This window comes from Sarcophilus harrisii, chromosome 3, assembly GCF_902635505.1.
Source record: "Sarcophilus harrisii chromosome 3, mSarHar1.11, whole genome shotgun sequence".
Classification (NCBI taxonomy): domain Eukaryota; kingdom Metazoa; phylum Chordata; class Mammalia; order Dasyuromorphia; family Dasyuridae; genus Sarcophilus; species Sarcophilus harrisii.
Window position 1 is genome coordinate 179,178,622 of NC_045428.1, and position 21,969 is coordinate 179,200,590.

Here is a 21,969-nt window from a genome sequence, read left to right on the forward strand (position 1 = left end):
ATAAATCCCTTTGTTTTGAACTGATAATTACTGTTGGATGATTATTAATAGTAAAGTTACTAGCTTAGGTTCATAAGCTATAATTTTTGAAGTACTAATGATATTCTTGAGGGCTGTGGCTATCTTCCAGGAAAGTAAGATGGCAAAAGTTATATTTTCGTACATCCTTTGTCTTATTTATTAAACTCTTACTTTTTTCTAGTTCATAGTTCTTGTTTGGTAGGTAGGAAGTCAGTTAAACCACCTTCTGTCCTGAAATCATTTTACTCTATTAGATCCCAAGTCCCTTGATTTCCTTTTCTTCTCTTTTTTAAACCTTTCATTAGATAATGTTCCCCAACCACTACCTCTACCCCATCATCTATTCTTCTATTTCAGTGGTAGAAATATAAATCCCATTTTCAAAAAACATTTTCTTAGGAAGTTATTTACTTCCTATATGTCAAATGGATCCAGGCCCTTGGCCTGCAGAAACCAGATACAGACAAAGCAAATAAGAATACATTTGCAGAGATCCACACAGAAATTTATTTTTTATTGTGAGGGAAACAACTTGCAAGCACAAAAGGAAACTAGACACATGTGCTACACCTTGCCCCAAGTTGGGGACCAAAGGCAACAGAGTTAAACTTTGGTTTATATTTTTGTTGCTAGATAAAGAATTAAACATTATAGTGTAACAACAGTAGTGAGGCATAACAACAGTGAGGCAAGGTTGTAACAAAAAAGTTCAGTCATAGCAGGGTTTCATGTCTGGTCCTGCTGGAGCTTGTCTGAGTACAGGGACTATCAGTTCTGTCATTTAGTTGTAGCAGTGTTTATCCTGAGCATGAGAGCAACAGATTGTTATTATGACAAGTTCAGGGCACAGTTTGTTTGCTGGGCTTAACTCTGCAATGTCTCCTTACAGTATCTTGGCAATTAAGATTCTCTCCTGTGTTTTTTGCTTTCAATAAGTAGTCGTGATTAAAAAAAATTATTTATGCTATTTTGATCTTTAGTTTTTGAAGATCTAAGAATCTGAAATTTTTGGCAAAGCTTCTGGACAGCATCATTTATAGCCAAAAAATTAACAAAAGTGGGAAATATACTTGGTGTAGTGGATAGAGCACCAGTCCTGAAGTCAGGAGGACCTTAGTTCAAATCTGGTCTCAGACACTTAACACTTCCTGGCTGTGTGAACCCAAGCAAGTGACTTAACCCCAATTGCCTCACCAAAAAAAAAAAAAAAAAAAAAAAAAAAAAAAAAAAAAAAGAATTAGCAAAAGTGGGAAGTAATCATCCATTTCTACAAGTCTTGGAAGGTTTTCTGTTATATCAATGACACATGATTTAGGAAGATAAAATTCACTGCTATTTTTGTGATCAAGTCTATAGATAATTGTCTCATTTCTCTTGACCAAGAATTCACCAAACACTGCTATATTTTTATCTGACCTTATCTGTAGATCTGTTTTATCACTTCTTAAGTTATCGCTTCTTCTTAAGAATACTCATTTCGTTATTAGCATTTTAAATGTACAATGGTCCTATTGTCTCACTTCTTCACGACAGGCTTCCAATTTTCTGAAATAGGCTAGGTTTCTACCCTGTCACTCCAGATCCCTTTGGAATTAGGGAAGGACAAAGAAGACATTTCAATTTTTTAAAAGACAATTCTGGGGGCAGGGTCAAGTTGACAAAGAGTAGACAGGACTTTGCCTAAGCTCTTCTTGGCTTCCCTCAGAATCAATACCAGATCAAGCTTCTGATAGGATGTTAGAGTGACAGAATACACAAATATTTGGAATGTAGCAAATTTCCAGTAAAAGATATCTTGGAAGGACTTCAAGAAAAGTCTGTTCCAACCAGGCAGGGGGGACACAGTTCAATGCAGGCACAGGTAAAGAAGCAGAGAGACCATGGATGCAGAGACTGCATGCAGGGAATATAGTGGAAGGGTCTTAGCCCAAATGCAACAGCATTTGCTATTCTGTCCTGGTTAAGAAGCAGTAGAACAGCAGACAATACAATACAATAGAAGACAAATAGTGAGCCCCTGAATCACAGCATACCAGGAAGGATGTGGCCAAACCCACCCAGGAAGGTGGAGAAAGCCTGCAGCAGCACCACCAGCCCTGGGGCAATATAAGTGGACACTCAGAATAATCTCCCCTATAACCTAGAAGCAGATTTCAACCTTTTAAAAATGAGCCAAAAAGCAAAAAGAGCTCTGACCATAGATAGCTATTCTAGAGATAGGGAAGAAGATACCTCAAAGCCTAAGGACACTAAAGGCAAAACATGTCCAAATGAAACCACAAAGGGGATTTGGAGGGGGCAGAGATAAGATGGTAAAGAGGGCACATGCTTCATTCTGAGCTCCCTTCTACCTTCACATACCGATTACCAAATTCAGCCTCTGAAATAGTGCTTGACTGGTAGAATCCATGAATGTGGGAAGTACAACCAGTTACTAGCTGAAGATAATCTGGAAGATTACCAGAAAAGGTCTGTCTTGATCAGGCAGGAGGAGGCCAGTGCAGTAAGGGAGGCAGAACACGGAAGCTAGCCCACACTGAGCAAACCAGGGGCAGGGTGTAGTCTCCATAGGTGGAGAATTTGCAGGGAAGACTCTACCACATGTTGGCTGCTCTGCTTTGGTTGCAAAACAGTAGATCAGCAGAGAAGTTACACAAACACCAAAAGTAGAGTGTACTCCAAAAAATGCCAGAATTTAATAGGATCTAGCCACACCCACCCAAGCACCAGGAGTGACTCAGCACAACCACAGCACAGCTCCCAGCCTCATTCCACAGTGAGGGGCTCTGCCTAGAGCAGTCACACTTGTGCTGCTCAGCCTATCATCCCAGGGCAACTGCTGTTCTGCAACTCGACTGCTTATCCCAGGGCAGCCACTGTTCTGCACAACGGGGCTCTGCCCAGGGTAGTCACACTTCTGCAAGGCAGACCCTCTTCCCAGTCTGTTTGCAAAACAGTTACTGTCCACCTGTTCATGTTCTGTAGAGGAAGCTGAGAACCTCCTTGCCCTGAAGGCAGACCCCAAGGGCTTTTAAAAAAATGACTAAAAAAGCAAAGTGAGCTCTAAAGATAGATAGCTTCTATACAAAAAGAGAGCAGATTTCCAACACTGAGGAGACTAATAGCAAGCAGTCTCCAGATAAAATCCCAAAGGAGAATATAATCTGATCCCCATTATACAAGGCTCTACTAGAAGACAATTATTAAAGATCTTAAAAGAGAGCTAGAAGAAAAATGGGGAAAGGAAAGAGAGATCTGCAAGAGAGAATGGAAAAGGCATATAAGTCATTAAAAGAAAGATTTGATAAAGTGGAAAAAGAAAACAATTTTCTGAAATGTTAATTGGAAAAGATAAAGAACTCCCAGGAAAATAGGATTTGTGAATTGGAAAAAGAAAATAACTCAATAAAAAAATTAGTGAAATGGGAAAAAAATTCATAGAGCAAAACAATTTAAAAACTCAATTGGACATATAAAAGAAGTAAAAAATAGCTAATGAAGAAAATAACTCATTAAAAATCAGAACTGAACAAATAGAAATGAATGCTTTGTTAAGATATCAAGAATCAGTCAAACAAAATCAAAGAAATAAAAAAATAGGAAAAAGTGTTAAATATGTACGTGGAAATACAACAGAGCTGGAAAATAGAACTAGGAGAGATAATCTGAGGATTATTGGAGTTCCTGAAAATTATGATTTAAAAAAAAAACAGCCTAGACACTATTTTACAGGAAATTATCAAACAGAACTGCCCAGATGTAATAAAATCAGAAGGTAAAATAGACATTGAAAGAATTCATCGAACACCTGCTGAAAGAGACCCTAAAACAAAAACTCCAAAGAATGTTGTGACTAAATTTAAGAGCTATCAGACTAAGGAAAAAAATATTACAAGCATCCACAAAAAAAAATTCAAATACCAAAGAGTCACAATAAGGATCATTCAGGATATAGCAGCTTCAACATTAAAGGATTGAAGGGCCTGGAATCTGATAGTCTGTAAGGCAAAAGAACTTGCAATGCAGACAAGAATAAACTACCCAGCGAAGTTGAGTATTTTCTTCCAGGGAAGATGATGGACATTCAATGAAACAGGTGAATTCCATTTGTTTATAATGAAAAAACCAGAGCTAAGCAAAAAACTTGACCTCCAAATATAGGACACAAGAAAAGCATAAAAGATAAAAAGAAGTCTTGAGAACTGGATTTCTGTGACAGGCATACATTAAAGAGTGTATGTATAATTTGATTTTACTATTATGATGTAAAAAAAAGGGGGAAGTGAAGTAAGGGGAGGAACCCCTCTCAGGTTTTCTTTGCCTCTTTGTGGTATGTTTTTTCCCTCTTTTTATCTCCCCATTTTCCCTTTTTCTGATACCATCCCCCTTCTACTTAATACAAAGAAACTTCTCTCACCTCAATAAAAAGTTGGAGAGGAAAAGTGAAAAGGAAACCAGTAGACTAAATAGAAGGGAATACAGAAAAATAAAAGAAAGTTATAAGAAATGGGGAGGGACTCAAAAAGGGTGGGAGGGATTCGAAAGAGGGAGAGATGCGTGAAGCAACAGGTGTCCGTAAATTTAATACTGATGAGGGGAGTAAGGGAGGAAAGTAAAAGAAAAGTATAATCTGGAGATAATAAGATGGCAGGAAATACAGAATTAGTAGTTTTAACTATAAATGTAAATGGGATGAACTCTCCCATAAAACCAAGGTGGATAGCAGACTGGATCAAAAGCCAGAATCCTACAATATGTTGTTTATAGGAAATACATTTAAGGCAGGATAATACATACAGAGTAAAGGTAAAAGACTGGAGCAGAATCTATCATGTTTCACGTGAAGTAAAAAATGAAGGGGTAGCCATCCTGATCTCAAATCAAGCAAAAGCAAAAATTGATGTAATTAAAAGAAATAAAGAAGAAAACTATATTTTGCTAAAGGGTAGCATAGACAATGAAGCAATATCAATACTAAACATATATGCACCAAGTGCTATAGCATCTAAATTCCTAAAGGAGAAGTTAAGAGAGTTGCCAGAAGAAATAGCAAAATTATAACAGTGGGAGATCTCAACCTTGCACTCTCAGAATTAGATAAATCAAACTGCAAAACAAATGAGAAAGAAATTGAAGAGGTAAACAGAAAATTAGAAAAATTAGGTATGATAGATCTTTTGAGAAAACTGAATAGAGACAGAAAGGAGTACACTTTCTTTTCAGTAGTTCATGGACCTGTAAAAAAAAACTGACCGTATATTAGGACATAAAGACCTCAAAATTAAATGCAGAAAGGAAGAAAAAGTTAATGCATTCTTTTCAGATCACAATGCAATAAAAATTCCATTCAACAAAAAGCTAGGGGTAAATGGACCAAAAAGAAATTGGAAATTAAATAATCTCATCCTAAAGAATGAATGGGTGAAACAGCTAATCATAGACACAATTAATAATTTGACACAATAGAACAACAACAATGAGACAACATACCAAAATTTGTGGGATGCAGCCAAAGCAGTAATAAGGGGAAATGTTATATCTCTAGAGGCTTACTTGAATAAAATAGAGAAATAGAAGATCAATGAATTGGGCTTGCAACTTAAAAAGCTAGAAAAAGACCAAATTAAAAACCCCCAATCAAATACTAAACTTGGAAATCTAAAATTAAAAGGAGAAATAAATAAAATTGAAAGTAAAAAAAAAACTATTGCATCAATAAATAAAACTAATAATTGGTTTTATGATAAAACCAACAAAATTGATAAACCTTTGGTAAATTTTATTAGAAAAAGGAAAGAGCAAAATCAAATTGTTAGTCTCAAAAAGGACAAGGGAGAACTTTCCACCAATGAAGAGGAAAATAGAGTGATAATTAAGAGTTACTTTGCCCAATTTTATGCCAATAAATTTGATAACCTAAGTAAAATGGATGACTACCTTCAAAAATATAGGCTTCCCTTATTAATTAAAGGAAGTAAGTTGCTTAAATAGTCCCATAAAATCCCTAGGACCAGATGGATTTATATGTGAATTCTACCAAACATTTAAAGAACAATTAACTCAAATGTTATATAAACTATTTGAAAAAAATAAGGAATGAAGGATTCCTACCAAATTCCTTTTATGACACAGGCATGCCACTGATACCTAAACCATGTAGGTTGAAAATTATAGATCAATCTCCCTAATGAATATTGATGCAAAAATATTAAATAAAATATTAGCAAAAATATTACATAAAATCATTCCCAAGATAATACACCACCACCAAATAGGAGTTATACCAGAAATGCAATGATGGTTCAATATAAGGAAAACAATCAACATAATTGACTATATTAATAATCAAATGAACAAAAACCATATGATCATCTCCATAGATGCAGAAAAAGCATTTGATAAAATCTAATACCCATTCCTATTAAAAACACTAGAGAGTATGGAAATAAATGAACTTTGACTTAAAATAGTCAGTAGCATCTATTTAAAACCATTAGGAAGCATCATATGTAATAGGGATAAATTGGAACCATTCCCAATAACATCAGGAATGAAACAAGGTTGCCTATTATCACCATTACTATTCAATACTGTATTAGAAATGCTAGCTTCACCAATAAGAGTTGAGAAAGTGAATAAAGGAAATAGAGTAGGTAATGAGGAAACCAAATTATCACTCTTTGCAGATGATATGATGGTATACTTAGAGAACTCCAGAGAATCTACTAAAAAGGTATTAGAAATAATCTACACCTTTAGCAAAGTTTCAGGATACAAAATAAACCCACACAAATCATCAGCATTGTTATATATCACTAAAAAATCCAATAGTTAGAGATACAAAGAGAAATTACATTTAAAGTAACTACCGATAGTATAACATATTTGGGAATCTATCTTCCAAGGGAAAGTCAGGAACTATATGAGCAAAACTACAAAACACTTTCCACAAATATAGTCAGATCTAAGCAATTGGAAAAATATTATGTGCTCTTGGATAAGTTGAGCGAATATAATAAAGATCACAATACTACCTAAACTAAACTATTTATTTAGTGCTATACCAATCAGACTTCCCAAACACTATTTTAATGACCTAGAAAAAGTAACAACAAAATTCATCTGGAAGAACAAAATGCCAAGACTTTCAAAGGAATTAATGAAAAAAAAAAATGAAAGTGCCCTAGCTGTACTACATCTAAAATTATATTATAAAGCAGTGGTTACCAAAACCATTTGGTATTGGCTAAGAAATAGAATAGCTGATCAGTGGGATAGGTTAGGTTCACAGGACAAAATAATCAATAACTTTAATAATCTAGTGTTTGACAAACCCAAAGACCCTAGCTTTTGGGATAGGAATTCACAGTTTCACAAAATTGGAAATTAGTATGGCAGAAACTATGCATTGGCCCACACTTAATACTGTACACCATAAGGTCAAAATGGGTTCATGATTTAGACATAAAGAATGAGATAATAAATAAATTAGAAGAACATAGGATAATTTACCTCTCAGACCTGTGGAGTAGGAAGGAATTTGTGACCAAAGAAGAACTAGAGATCATTATTGATCACAAATTAGAAAACTTTGATTATATCAAATTGAAAAGCTTTTGTACAAACAAAACTAATGCAGACAAGATTATTTTTTAAATAATTATAACTTTTTATTGACAGAACCCATATTGACAAGGTAATTTTTTACAACATTATCCCTTGCACTCACTTCTGTTCCGATTTTCCCCTCCCTCCCTTCACCCCCTCTCCCAGATGGCAAGCAGTCCTATACATGTTAAATATGTCACAGTACATCCTAGATACAATATATGTGTGCAGAACCAAACAGTTCTCTTGTTGTACAGGAAGAATTGCATTCAGAAGGTAAAAATAACCTGGGAAGAAAAACAAAAATGCAAACAGTTTACATTTATTTCCCAGTGTTCTTTCTTTAGGTCCCCATCATTGATCAATTGAAACTGAGTTAGATCTTCTCTTTGTCAAAGAAATCCACTTCCATCAGAATACATCCTCATACAGTATCGTTGTTGAAGTATATAATGATCTCTTGGTTCTGCTCATTTCACTTAGCATCAGTTCATGTAAGTCTCTCCAAGACTCTCTGTATTCATCCTGCTGGTCATTTCTTAACAGAACAATAATATTCCATAACATTCATATACCACAGTTTATTCAACCATTTTCCAATTGATGGACATCCATTCATTTTCCAGTTTCTAGCCACTACAAACAGGGTTGCCACAAACATTTTGGCACATACAGGTCCCTTTCCCTTCTTTAGTATCTCCTTGGGATATAAGCCCAGTAGTAGCACTGCTGGATCAAAGGTTATGCACAGTTTGATAACTTTTTGGGCATAATTCCAGATTGTTCTCCAGAATGGTTGGATTCATTCACAACTCCACCAACAATGCATCAGTGTCTCAGTTTTTTCGCAATCCCTCCAACATTCATCATTATTTCTTCCTGTCATCTTAGCCAATCTGACAGGTATCTCAGAGTTATCTTAATTTGCATTTCTCTGATCAATAGTGATTTGGAACACTTTCATATGAGTGGAAATAGTTTCAATTTCATCATCTGAAAATTGTCTGTTCATATCCTTTGATCATTTATCATTGGAGAATGTCTTGATTCTTATAAATTAGACTCAATTCTCTATATATTTTGGAAATTAGTCCTTTATCAGAACCTTTGACTGTAAAAATATTTTCCCAGTTTATTGCTTCCTTTCTAATCTTGTCTGCATTAGTTTTGTTTGTACAAAAACTTTCCTGACTTTCTTTTGATAGATAGATTCCCAAATATTTTATGCTATTGACAGTTATTTTGAATGGAATTTCTCCTTTTATCTCTTGCTGTTGGATTTTGTTGGTGACATATAAAAATGCTGAGGATTTATGGGGATTTATTTTATATCCTGCAACTTTGCTAAAGTTATGAATTATTTCTAATAGCTTTTTAGTAGAATCTCTGGGGTTCTCTAAGTAGACCATCATATCATCTGCAAAGAGTGATAGTTTGGTTTCCTCATTGCCTACTCTATTCCTTTAATCTCTTTCTTGACTCTTATTGCCGAGGCTAGCTTTTCTAATATATATTGAATAATAATGGGTGATAGTGGGCAACCTTGCTTCACTCCAGATCTTACTGGGAAAGGGTCTAGTTTTTCCCCATTGCATATGATGCTTACTGACGGTTTTAAATAGATGCTCCTGACTATTTTAAGGAAAAGTCTATTTATTCCTATCCTCTCAAGTGTTTTTATTAGGAATGGATGTTGGATTTTATCAAAATTTTTTTTTTGCATCTGTTGTGATGATCATATGGTTTTTGTTAGTTTAGTTACTGATATAGTCAATTATGCTAATAGTTTTCCTAATATTCAACCATTCCTGGTATAAATCCTACTTGGTCATGGTGTATCATCCTGGGGATTATTTTCTGTAATCCTTTTGCTAATATTTTATTTAACATTTTAGCATCAATTTTCATTAGGGAGATTGGTCTATAATTTTCTTTCTCTGTTTTCAGCCTACCTGGTTTAGGTATCAGTACCATGTCTGTGTCATAAAAGGAGTTTGGTAGGACTCCTTCAATCCCTATTTTTTTCAAATAGTTTATATAGCATTGGAGTTAATTGTTCTTTAAATGTTTGGTAGAATTCACATGTAAATCCATCTGGTCCTGGGGATTTTTTCTTAGGGAGTTGGTTAATAGCTTGTTCTATTTCTTTTTCTAATATGGGACTGTTTAGAATATTTACTTCTTCTCTGTTAATCTGGGCAAGCTATGTTTTTGAAGGTATTCTTCCATTTCATTTTAGTTGTCAAATTTATTGCATAAAGTTGGGCAAAGTAACTCCTAATTATTGCTCTAATTTCCTCTTGGTTAGTGGCGAGTTTTTCCTTTTCATTTTTAAGACTAACAATTTGATTTTCCTCTTTTTTTTTTAAATCAGATTTATTAAGGGTAAGGCTCTGACTCTCCACTCCAGCTTCTTGTCCAGGCCTCCCTATGCAGTAGTCTGGGTTCAGCAGACTCTCCCCCTGCCTGATTGAAACAGACCTGTTCTGAAATTCTTCCAAGGTATCTTCTCTAGAAATGTGTTATACTATAAATTTTTTGTGGATTCTTTGACTTCCAACCAGTTAAGAGGCTTAATATGCTATTGGTTTGAGAAAAGGTTAAAGAAGATTACTGAGAGACATGTCTGCTCTCTACCATCTTGGTTCTGTCCCCTTAACAGGTATTTTAAATGGAATTTCTCTTTGTATCTCTTGCCACTGGACTTTGTTGGTAATATATAAAAATGCTGATGATTTATGTGGATTTATTTTGTATCCTGCAACTTTGCTAAAGTTGTGAATTGTTTCTAATAGGTTTTTTAGTTAATTCTCTAGAGTTCTCTACGTATTCCATCATATCATCTGCAAATAGTGGTAATTTGGTTTCCTTATTATATTCTCTAATTCCTTTAATCTCTTTTTCTTCTCTTATTGCCAAAGCTAACATTTCTAATACAATACTGAATAGTAATGGTAATAGTGGGCAACGCTGTTTCACCCCTGATCTTACTGGAAATGGTTATAGTTTGTCCCCATTACATATGATATTTGCTGATGATTTTAGATAAGTGCTACTGATCATTTTAAGGAAGAGTCCATTTATTTCTGTACTATCTAGAGTTTTTAATAGGAATGGGTATTAGATTTTATTAAATGCTTTTTCTGCATCTATTGAGATAATCGTGATTTTTGCTACTTTGGTTATTGATTGATATAGTCAATTATGCTAATAGTTTTCCTAATATTGAACCAGCCCTGAATCCCTGGTATAAATCCTATTTGATCATAGTGCATTATCCTGGGAATGACTTTCTGTAATCTCTTTGCTAATATTTTATTTAACATTTTTGCATCAATATTCATGAGAGAAATTGGTCTATAATTTTCTTTCTCTGTTTAGGTATCAACATTGTATCTGTGTCATCAAAGGAATTTAGTAGGATTTTCCTTCTTTCCCTATTTTTTCAAATTGCTTTTATAGTATTGGAATTAATTGTTCTTTAAATGTTTGGTAAAATTCACATGTAACTCCATCTGGCCCTGGAAATTTTTTCTTAGGGAGTTGATTAATAGCTTGTTCTATTTCTTTTTTAAAAATGGGACTATTTAAATAATTTATTTCCTCTTCTGTTAATCTGGGTAATCTATCATTTTTGTAGGTATTCCTCCATTTTGCTTAGGTTATCAAATTTATTGCCTTATAGTTGGGCAAAATAACTTCTAATTATTGCTCTAATTTCCTCTTCATTGGTGGAAAGTTCTCCCTGTTGTTTTTGAGATTAACAATTTGAATTTCTTCTTTCCTTTTTTTGATCAACTAAAAATTTTTTTTATAAAAACCAACTCTACTTTATTTATTAATTCAATAGTTTCTTATTTTCAATTTTATTAATTTCCATTTTTATTTTCATAATTTCAAATTTGGTATTTAATTGCGGGGTTTTAACTTTTTCTTTTTCTAGCTTTTTTAGTTTCAAGCCCAATTCATTGATTTTTTCTTTATTTTATGCAAGTAAGTATCTAGAGATACAGTTGGGATGTATGTATGTATGTGTATGGATAGATAGATAGATAGATCACTTTGCTTTTAATGTGTTTCCTGTAAATGACATATTGTAGGATTCTGGCTTTTAATGCATTTAGCTATCTGCTTCTGTTTTATGGGAGAGTTTATCCCATTCCCATTCCCAGTTAATATAACTAATTCTGTATTTCCTGCCATCTTATTTACCCTAAGTTATGCTTTTCTCATTTCCCCCCATCTTTCCTCCTCCCCAGTATTTTGCTTTTGCTGTCTGCCTCCTTCAAATGGCCCTCCTTCTTTAGAGCCACTTCCCTTTCTTACACTTTTTTCCTACTACTTCTTTTTTCCCTTCTATTAGCCTTCCCCTTTCTTTTCCCCTTTCCCTTCCTACTTCCCTATGAGGTAATACAAGTTTCTCTGTGAAACTAAATGTCTGATATTGTCTCTTTGAGCCAAATCTGAGAGTAAGACTCATACAATGTACATCCATCCCCCTCTTATTTCCTTCACTTTTAATACGTTTTCTTTGCCTATTCATGAGATGTAATTTCCCTCATTTTACCTCCACTTTCCTTTTTTTTCCAGTACAATCCCCTTTCAGCCTCTAGTTTCTTTTTCAAATTATCAGAATAAAATCAAATTATACTTACATTCTCTAATTATACTCATAACAAAAATATAGTTCTCAAGAGTTCTTTCTTTTTTATCTTTTTATGCTTGAGTTCTGTATTTGAAGATCAATGTTTTTTTCAGCTCTGATCTTTTCATCAGAAATAAATGAGATTCACCTCTATCATTGAATGACCTTCTTCTCCCCTGAAAGATAATCTTCAATTTAGCTGGATACTTTATTCTTGGCTGTAATCCAAGTTCCTTTTGCCTTTTGGAATATCAGATTCCAGGCCCATCAATCTTTCAAGGTGGAAGCTGCTAGGTCCTGGAAAATCCTGATTGTGGCTCCTCAGTATTTGAATTATTTCTTTCTGGCTGGCTGTAATATTTTTTTCCTTTGATCTGATAATTCTGAAGTTTAGTTACTATATTACTTGGAGTTTTCATTTTGGGGTCTCTTTCAGGAGGTGATTGATAAATTCCTTCAATGGCTTTTTACCTTCTGTTTCTAAAATATTAAGGCAATTTTTTTCCTTGATGTTTTCCTGAAAGATGATGTATAGGATCTTTTTTTTCATCATGGTTTTTAGGAATCTGAATAATCCTTAGATTGTCTCTCTAAGATCTATTTTCCAGGTCATTTGTTTTTCCTAGGAGGTATTTCATAATTTCTTCTCTTTTTCTTTTTCTTTTTTTGCTTTTTTCTTTTTGTTTGATTGATTCTTGAACTCTTATTGAGACTTACAATTCACTAACACTTGTTCAATTCTAATTTTTGGTGTATTATTTTCTCCAGTTACCTTTTTTTTAGCTCCTTCTGTATTTGGCCAATTGAATTGTTTTGTTCTTTCCTTTTTTTTCATTTCACAAATTCTATTTTTCACCAAATTGGTTTTTTTTTTTCATGTCTATTTTGTAAGGAGATATAGGCTTTTCCTATTTCATCAAATCTTAAGGAGTTTTCTTCTGATTTCTGTTTTTCCTTTTTCATATTCTCTTGCAAAGATCTCATTCTCTTTCCCCATTTTTCTTCTCTCTTTTAAGATCCCCTTTGAAATCTTCCAAGAAAGCCTTGTGAAATGGGGACCAGCCCCTATCTCCCTTTGGGGCTTCATCTGGAGTTGATTTTCCTTTAGGAACCTTAGGGTTTGAGATCTATTTTCTCTATATGTAAATGTTGACTATGGTCAGAGTTCTTTTTGCTTTTTTGCTCATTTTTAAGAGTTGAGATCTGCTCTTAAGGCAAAGGAGCAACAGCCACTTTAGTTTGCCCTGGAGCCAAAGTTCCTGACTGACTTCCAGTGCTGGGTATTTGCAACCAGATCCCAAGTTCTTCCAAGACTCTGTGGCTTCCAATTTGCCTTGTGCAGTTGCTTTTGGGTGTTTTACAGCAAATCTGCTAAACCACTGCTTGCAACCAAGACAGAGTAGCCTAAGAACCTCACAGAAGATTCCCTAGTGTGGAATCCACAATGCTCTGGCTTCCTGTCTCAGCTCCTTGCCCCAGGCTCCCTACTCTGCAATCTGGGCTGGGCAGACTGTCCCCCTGACTGATTGAAGCCAATCTATTCTTTAGTTCTTCCAAAGTACCTTCTTCTGGAAATGCATTGTACTCTAAATATTTGGGGGTTCTGTCACTCCAAAACCAGTTAAGAGGCTTAATCTGCTGTTAGTTTGAGAGAAGACCAGAGGAGATCACAGAAAGCCATGTCTGCTCGCCACCATCTTGTATTACCCTTTGGCATGTTTATACCTTCATTATCTTCTCTGTACAATTTAAAAGCCATATTCAGTTTGTTTCCTTTTCTTTTATTAACCTCTTGTTTTCTTTTACCTCTCTTTTGTATTCACAATTTGTTTCACTCAGCTTTCTTACTTTGCCTCATCAATTACTTTATTCTTAAATTCTTTCTTTTCAATCAATCACTAGATTTATTTAGCTTTTTAGCAAAGAAGTACTTATTCAAAGGGATTATAAAACACAGTAATTATAAAATTATCCCTCCCCTAACCTAAAGTGGATTTTCCCCAAAATTCCAAGAGAAGAATGTTGTAGGGCCTTATTTAACTATATAGATATAGATTTCTATGGAATATTTCAATTCATTGGATTTCCTGAGCTTGCTCCTCAAGGAAAAGTTGTAGTCTTCACCTCTTGCTTAATGCTAATCCTTTACTGGGTTACCACTATGCTCTTTAAGAAAGAACAATGACATTCTGGTTCTAGTGTTTCAGGTCTTCTGAAATTTACCAAATTCTAGGTGAGTTTTGGAAAACAAAGCTATCTTTCTGTTCACTAACTCTTTATTATTCATAACAGAATCTCCTCAAGGAAAGATCTTACCCTAACTTATATTGACCATCTAGTACATTTCCCAAGTCTTTATCACAAGTCATGTCTTCAATTAATAAATCACACTTAACATTTGAATGGAAATGAAGATTTGCAAAATATTTTACATGCATCATTTCTTTTAACTCTGAAATTATCCTCCAAAAGATGCTATTAATAGTTCCATTATATGAGGCTGAGAGAGAAGTGATTTGTCTAGGGTCAGGCAGCTAGTAAGGGGTCTGCATTTAACATTTAAACTCTGGTCTTCTTTTGTTTAAGTCCAAAATTTTATTGAATAATCTAACTAGCTATCTCAATGGTCATGAAACAGCTCTAGTGTCCAAGTTGCCCAGATTTTATTAAACTCAAAGTTTTTGCTATTGATTTTTAAAATGAGTGACTGGGGGGAAATATTAGCGTTTTGTGTCTGAGGACAAAGTCATTGTCTCCACTTGCCTTTCATTTGCAAATGAGATATTGAAATGCCTCAAAACACTTGATCTGCAAAGTAAATTAATTATAACTGAAAAGGCTTCAAATTTATGTTTACCTTGTTTCCTTGCCCATTATCAAAAGTTGATTTTGAAATTTTAAAATAAAGAAGACTGCCAAAGCAGCAAAAAAAACCCCCAAAAACCAAAAAACAAAAAAAAACTGGGGCCTTTTAATTGAATTTATGTAATTCAAGTTCACCACCAATTTCAGGCTAGTGGAGTGCCCAAGATGAGTGGAGATGAGGGAACATTAAATACATTTCAACAAGGAGAGTTTCATGGAGTCTTGAGAAGCTGTTATATAATCTGTTTTGGTTAACACATTCACAAATCCATAGAAAAAGTTAGAAGAGACTGGTGGAAAATGGTAACATCTGGTCAGAACATCAGGCTCAAGTTACAAGTGCAGCAACAGAGTAACCCATTTGGAAATACTCTTATCATGGGATAAGTTGGAATTAAAGTCATGTAGATTCTTTTGATGTCTCTATTCAATATTCTTTAAAAAAAAAAAAACTGGTTTCAATAATCCTTTTTAAAACTTGTTTCAATCATCCTCAGGTAATTTGCAATTCTAGAATTAGGTAGTCAGCTGTACCCTGATCAAGCTTCCTGATCAAGATGAATTCTATAACTGACCAAGGGAGGCATTGAGGAATTCAGTGAGTTGCTGGATCACAACAGTATTAGTGAAATCCCAATATGAGTCCAAACACATAGGCAACACTTAATTTCCTTCCCACATAAAAAGAAGGAGCAAGATACAGACAGGGAGGGTGAATAGTCCCTGAAAAAGAGAGCAGATAACAGCCACCATGCTAAAAAGAAGCCAAATTTTTAAAAAGGTATACCAAGATGATGTGAACTCCCAAATCCTATTCATATAGAATAATGTGAAATTAGTCTATTGTTAATTCATCCATCTTTAAAGACATTCACAATTTTTGAGACAACCTTTTTGGGAACTTAGCTTTCCAAGACTGTCCTATTATCACAAGTTAAGACAATTGTAAACTCTATAAATCATAATTGCATACAAAAAAATTAGCCCTCCCCAAACTATTTTGATTAGATTTGATATCTTTAGATATGGGGATATGGGGATAGAATGGGGACCTTGTCTGCCAGGTACGTTCTTGCCTTTGCACTTCAGAAACCCTCAAGGATACATTTTCCCTATAAAATATCTGGTGATGATAATCTTTGCTAAATTCTTTTCAGGACTAAGCCCACTATGAAGTACTCTTTCTCTCGCTCCTTGTACTTTCCCTTTAAGGGTGCCTTTCTCTTTACTCCAGCGAACTCTGCTTAGTCTAATCTGCCAGTCAATGGCTTTCTTTCACCTCATGAAATATTTCCTTTCTCCTGGTTAATTGTGAGTTCCCCAGGGGAACTTGTTTTTTTCCTTTCTATAAGCTCTCCCCACTCTTATTTCATATTTGCCACTCCTGGTATCTATTTTACCTCTTATTTTTGTCTGTAAACTCTTCTCTTAAATAAATCTTTCTTTTGGCAAGGAGAATGATCATTGTGAATTTGTCACATGTTTATTTCGAACTAGATATTGCTATCTTGACCTCATCTAAAGGGGTTGGGAGAAGGGTGGGAATCAAACTCACCAGATATAACAAGATCTGAAGATATTAAATTTTTAATTATGAGGACTGCCATATTGGGAATAGTGTGAGTGAAAGAGGAAAAGACATATGACTAAAACATTTGGCAAGAAGGTCTTACAAAGAACAGCAGCACATGGGTAATAACTGAAAGGGAAGGGTAACTTATTTCTATTGTCTATTTTTCTCAATATATCATATATTAAGATTCAGATGTATCATTTGGCTGTCTGGTTTCTGAACATATCTCTTGTTATAGTTAACTGATCTTCTGGAAATCAACCCTTCTAGGCATTCTGGAATAGATGGAGTCCCAGAGCAGTTTTTTCTAGCAGATCTTTTTTTCTGGTTGAGGTCCCTTTGTAGATTATCCCCTTTTTGTTAATTTCTTACAAAATATAATTCAATATAATCCAATAGTAATTTTAAGTTTGTTTTAGCCAATAACTAGGCCATATGGTGAGAACTAGCTCAAACCTTATAGCACTAATAAGAACATCAAATTAGGAATCTCTAGACCAGAGTTTTTTTTGTTTTTTGTTTTTTTTTTTCCATACTTCTTGATTTCCATATTTTTGCCCTTATTTAAAATTTACCTGATTTAGACACTGCCAACTATAAGCTGAAGGGAGAATCTTTTAAAAAATCTATGCAAATCTGAGTTATAGACTAAACACTTCTGGTAATAAATTGATATTTAGCAATGTAATTTTTTAAGCTAAGGTTTAAGAGTATTTTTAATTGGCATTAACCCTACTATCACTTACCTTATGGCATTCATCCATTTCATTCTTCATTTTTTCAGTTCCAGAAAGGGAAAGAACTTCAGTTTATTACTCATAGTTGCCTTGTGATGGAAATTAATAAATTCTTATTTTGCTATATTCAGAAAATTCAAATAACTGAAAAAAAAATCTAATTTTTTACAACATACTCAAGGCCTTTGAATCCTATTAGAAATATTTAGATCTTTAGTTTAGTTACTTTTTAGCTGCTCATTCTCTTCTCTGGAGACTGAGATGCTGTTAAGCTCTAATCTTAGATATATAAGCACAAGGTAACAACATTCTTTACAAACAGGTGATTTCTATTGATGTGGGGAGACCCAAAACTTTCTCTTTCTCTCTTTCTCTGACTTTGAGGGGAACACTAAGTTCTCCCCTGAGAGACCCACCCCAGGGAATCAAGATAAAGTGCTTTCATTTTGTTATCTGTGTGGGACTTTGAGTCCAGGACCACTCCTAATCCTATTGAGTTGGAAATTAGCCCAGAGACACTCATTCAATTCCAAGATTTTCTATTCTGATTCCAGCACAAACCATACCTAGCTCCCATCAAAAGCTGCCTCCAGCTTCTAGCCAACGTTTCATTTATAAAAAGAGGCAACTTGGGGCTCACTCCTTGCAGAGAACCTCACATGCCATGCCAAGGAACCTCTCTCTCCCCTTGGCATAAGCTGCAACCCTCTGCCCGTTGAAATGGTATTCTCTTTCAGCATTACTCCCTCTTTATCTTTATCTCTCTTTCCCTAACAGGATCCTCTTTACCCTCCTGCCAGGATTTCTCTGCTTCAAACTTTATATACCTCTGTTGTGACCTTGCCACCAAGGAATTCAGTTTTTCTAGCAAAGGCTGACTTCCCAATGCCAGTAATAAAGTTCTTTTTGCCAGTCCAGCTTTTCGGGTTCGCAAATTCCTTTACAAAGGATCTCTGTGCCGACCAATGGGGTTCCCACAACTTCCTGCCCTGCACCAAACCTCAATATTTGGGAGCATAACCCAGAACCTCTTCATTTGGTTTCCTGACTGAGAAGCAAGGGGAGCAAAACCTCATCACATATACTAAGAACTTCCTCCTCATATACTTTTTTTCCTTCCAAAATTTTTTATTTTTTCTTAATGATTATGTGAGATGAATCCTTGCACATATGTATCATATTGTAAAACAAAATTACTTTTTTTATCCCAAGACTTAAATTGTTCTATATATCATGACTAATCTTTTAATAAATTATTAAAATTGGCTTATAGTTTAAATATGCTCTTAATATTAATTAGTTGATAAGGGTAGTATTCAAAACTATTACAAAGCTAGTGATTTAGTCAAGAACTGGGAGGTAAAATATTTATAGCCCTTTGATTATGTTCTAAAGCAGCATTTTACCAAATTCTTTTCTTATTACTGGAATAAAAAGATTTAGATTCAAAAACCTGTGTTCAGGGAGAGCCTCAGATTTAGAATTTCATTTCTAACATTATTGAAAGCTGTAACTATATGTACAAATGTTTAATGCTTTTTTTTGTTTTGTTTTGTTTTTAGGTTTGGAGTGGGAAATAATTTAGATATTAATTCAACATTTATAAATTAAGCTCTTAGAGAAGATTGATTTTCCCTAAATAAAAATCAGAGGGGAAGGAAAAGGTTTGAGTGAAAATGTATAAACAATCAGAAAAAAATGTTTCTAATTACACTCACAGATGAGATTTTAGGATGGTGTTATATTTGGAATCCTACGAGAGAAAAGAACAGCATGGAATAATGGGAAAAGTACTGGCCTTGAAGGTAAAAGATCTGAGTTTGGCTCCTACCTTTTATTATCTGCATGGTTCTGTGCCTGCAGACAAAAGGTCACTGGATATTTTGAGCCTTAGTCTCCTTATATGTAAAAATGAAGATACCATTATCTGCTTTGTTGTCACAGGTTAAGATCAAAACCTCTTTTCGTTCTTCAAATTTTAAAACCTTTATAATCTGGTTTCAATCTTATCTTTTCTTGACAATGTGGTACCATGAAAGTATTAGATTTGACCTCGGAAGACATGGGTCTTCTGAGAAAAACTCAGGTACTTACTACTTGTACAAACTTGGATAAATCACTTTAGAGATATTATTTCCTTCCTGTTCTATATGATCATAAATTTTCCTTCTAGCTCAAAATCTATATGAATATGAGTCTAGAATTTATTATTGATTACTCTCCTTTGTGCACTTCATATGTCACTTAAAACTCATCTACATGGTCTTCTGTATAGATAATTTTCTGTCTTTTGCCTCCATAACTTTGTTCCCAGTTCCCAGTGCCATCTCTACCTTTTGTAACACCTAATTTCCTAGGGGTTCCTAATTGAGCTGCTTAGTGCTACCTCTACCTTTTATAAGCCCTTGTTTTCTTTTTTTTTCTTTTAAATATTTAATAGCCTTTTATTTACAGGTTATATGCATGGGTAACTTTACAGCATTAATAATTGCCAAACCTCTTGTTCCAATTTTTCACCTCTTACTCCCCACCCCCTCCCCCAGATGGCAGGATGACCAGTAGATGTTAAATATATTAAAATATAAATTAGATACACAAGTATACATGACCAAACCGTTATTTTGCTGTACAAAAAGAATAAGACTCTGAAATATTGTACAATTAGCTTGTGAAGGAAATCAAAAATGCAGCTGGGCATAAATATAGGGATTGGGAATTCAATGTAATGGTTTTTAGTCATCACCCAGAGTTCTTTCTCTGAAGCCCTCGTTTTCTAGAAGGATCCTAATTGAACTTTCATAATTAAGTTTTTGTTGCTTTTTATGAGAAATTAAAATTTTAAAATTGTTGCTGAATATGTGCTGATCCTTAATGCTTTCTCATCTTACAGCTGCATTCTATTGCTCTTTATCTTCTCAGACCATTATCTTTTGCATTTAATCTGTGTTTCTAAAAGGGAGATAGTGACTAATCAGGATATTGTTGCAAAGAGGCCCTTGAAATTGAATCTATTCTCTATTTCTACTAGCTCCATTCTGTAGAAGTTCCTCAGTCCTCTTTACAATTAATTGACTGAGATTTCCGAGAACTCTTATCATATTTAGAAGAAATGGTCAGTGACATTAATCACTTGCTAATGATTTTGTCATATTTGGGAATACTTTGGAAGAGTATGAATAAAGTTTGGTGGAGGTATATATAAGCTTAAAGTTGTTCATCAAAAAGTCACTTCATTAAAGCATATTACAAACATGAGGAATCAAAGAATTCTGCAAACTAGTCATAGACCTGACATACTGTAAAAGTATAGAGTAATTTAGTTTTCTAGAAATATGCTGCAGCACCCTTCTTGATAACAGTTTCATTCTTCAGAAGGAAGAGGACCCCAAAAAGGGGTAATTCTATTAGATATCTGATTCTCATCAACAAGGAGAGTTCTTGAAAGAATTTCAAGAACTAGTTGTTGAGGTATAAATAATGGGAGCCTTTTAGAAAAAGGACCACTTTATTTCAGAATTTGTGACAGTATTTTGGGGTTATATAAACTAGACAATACTATCTAGTTGAAAGAATCCCACTCCATTTAAAGCAAGTGATTTTTGTCATTCCTTTTAGGTTGTTTTTCAGTCACATCTAATTCTTAGTGACCTCATTTGGGGTTTTCTTGCCAATGATACTGAAATGGTTTGCTATTTCCTTCTCCAGCACATTTTAAAGATGAAGAACTTTCATCTTTAAAGGCAAATGAATTTGAACTCAAGCAGATCAATATTCCTGATTTCAAGCCACTAAAAAAGTGATAAGAAACCCAATTAATCTAAAGGCTAAAGCATAAAATAAAGTGTGAAAATTCCTTCAGGAAATGTAGTGGCAATGCACAAAAAGAGTGTTTAGATAGGTTGTGGAAACTTTGTAATGTTCCAGGGGTCATCTAAAAATTATCAAGGTAGAAAAATGGAAGCTTTCAAGAAGATGGAACAAATATGGCTTTCCAATACACTGGAGAAAATACTACATAAAGGGATGGGGCAGAGAGGAGACCCTTAGCCAAGTCTCCTGTCCCTCCATACCTTAGTTCACTTTTAAAGAGTCTGAAGGATTTTGAAATTTTCAGCAATGCTTCTCTCCACAAAAAAATCATCACAATAATCTCAAACTTTTTCATCTGGCTAACCCTAGTAATCTCATTGGTCTATGCCTATCCTTTTTGTTCTCCACCAAACCACAACCCAGGCCCCAGGTCTTATTATTTTCTTTTCCTTTTATTAATATTTTTGTTTTATAATAGACTCTTTGAAATTGATTTATTTTGGTTGGTGACTAGTCTCTCCTCTGCTTTATCCTCTTTCTAAATTACAACTATCCTCTTTATCATTTCATGGTTCTCCATGCAATATACTTTAACAAAAAATTATATGTGTGCTCAATACTCTCCAGTGTTTGATAAGAATCAGGTACCTGACATGTTCCTTCTCCTTTACTCTCATTTATGTGAAATCTTTCTTTCCTTTGCTCCTTAT

At 34.3% G+C, this 21,969-nt stretch overlaps 1 long non-coding RNA gene across 1 annotated transcript in view; it reads left to right on the forward strand.

Annotated features, from left to right (window-relative positions):
* LOC116422292 overlaps positions 1-21,969 on the forward strand; it is a 72,712-nt gene that overhangs the window by 16,982 nt on the left and 33,761 nt on the right. The gene's annotated exons all lie outside the window — the stretch shown is intronic.